The 1480-nt window shown below is 38.1% G+C and overlaps 1 protein-coding gene across 1 annotated transcript in view; it reads left to right on the forward strand.

Annotated features, from left to right (window-relative positions):
* The window catches only part of LOC107555287 (gamma-1-syntrophin-like), a 21935-nt gene that overhangs the window by 1647 nt on the left and 18808 nt on the right, over positions 1–1480 (forward strand). The window lies entirely within an intron of this gene.

Raw genomic sequence — 1480 nt, forward strand, 5'->3', positions numbered from 1 at the left:
TCTGTCTGTCTATCTATCTATCGTTCTTTCTATCATCTATCTATCTATCTATCTATCTATCTATCTATCTATCTATCTATCTATCTATCTGTCTGTCTGTCTGTCTGTCTGTCTGTCTGTCTCTGTCTGTCTGTCTATCTATCATCTGTCTGTCTATCGTCTGTCTATCGTCTGTATGTCTGTCTGTCTGTCTGTCTGTCTGTCTGTCTGTCTATCCAGGGTTTGAAATGAACTTTTTCACTCACCAGCCAATTTGGCTACTAAATTTTTATATTTTTAAGTTACCGGCCATTCATAATTTCTACTAGCCAAAAAAATTAAACAAATAAATAATGAAAAAAAGGCCTAAGCCAACAGCTTGAGGCTGTCCACACTGGATGCGACAAAGTGACCATTGCAAATAATTTGTACTTTGTCAAACAGTAGGCCTACATCATAAATAGAACGAGGCATCAGTTTACTGTCGGGGATTTGTCGTGCTGTGCTGCGCCACATCCAGTGTAGGCCACATCACCGATTATAATGGGTTCTATAGTATTTTGTCGCATCTGGTGTAGACACGGTGCAATCTTCAGGCATTTATTTTTTTTTCGTTATTCCTTCAATGCAAAGTAAACCGGGTGAACTATCCCTTTAAGAACTTTATAATATTTGTAAATGGAAAGCACCTCATTTATAAGTGTCTCTAAATTACAGACACTGATATTTATCTTTAATCAGACTCTTACTGAATTAACATTTTACTTAAATTAAAATGAATTTGAATTAAACATTTAAAGAGAAATAAGCTATTAAAGTTGGTTTACAGTGCAGTTTGTTTACATGCATTTTACCTTGTCGTGGCTGTTTTCAGGCAGAACCTTTAATGTTGTCATATCACACAACTGTATAACACAATTCTGTGTCATTTCTGAATGGATCGAGCGATTTGCGCTGTTTATCTCTTATAAATCATTGCAGAAGCGCAGTGCTGTGCAGGAGACTGATCCCGCTCTGCTTTAACGCGCGGCTGGCGGATGCACCAGGTAGCACTGCTTCACACTTTTGGAGTTCTTGCTTTTTGCAGTTTCGCGTGGGCTGTAATTTAAAAACAGCGCCTAATAGAAGGGCTCCCTCACATAATAGAATGTCCCGGTGCTCCCGATGGCTAGTAGCTACATCGCTGGGTATGTTCAAGTAAGCTAGATATGCCCAGATGCTGCGCAAATAGGCTTATTTAATATATCATGATGAGTCTCAAGTTCAGTATTTACACTAAATCTGCACAGATTTGGCTTACATGAACATCCTCAAGAAATTAATTAGTAAACATAATTTACGAAAAGTAACCCGCCAAATTGGCTAGTGATTTGACGGCGTTACCCGCCAGAGCTGATTTTTTTTTGGCTGGTTGGCGGGTGTTAATTTCAAACCCTCTATCTATCTATCTATCTATCTATCTATCTATCTATCTATCTATCTATCTATCTATCTATCTATC

The sequence above is a fragment of the Sinocyclocheilus grahami genome, unplaced genomic scaffold (assembly GCF_001515645.1).
Source record: "Sinocyclocheilus grahami isolate Dianchi unplaced genomic scaffold, SAMN03320097.WGS_v1.1 scaffold19.1, whole genome shotgun sequence".
Taxonomy (NCBI): domain Eukaryota; kingdom Metazoa; phylum Chordata; class Actinopteri; order Cypriniformes; family Cyprinidae; genus Sinocyclocheilus; species Sinocyclocheilus grahami.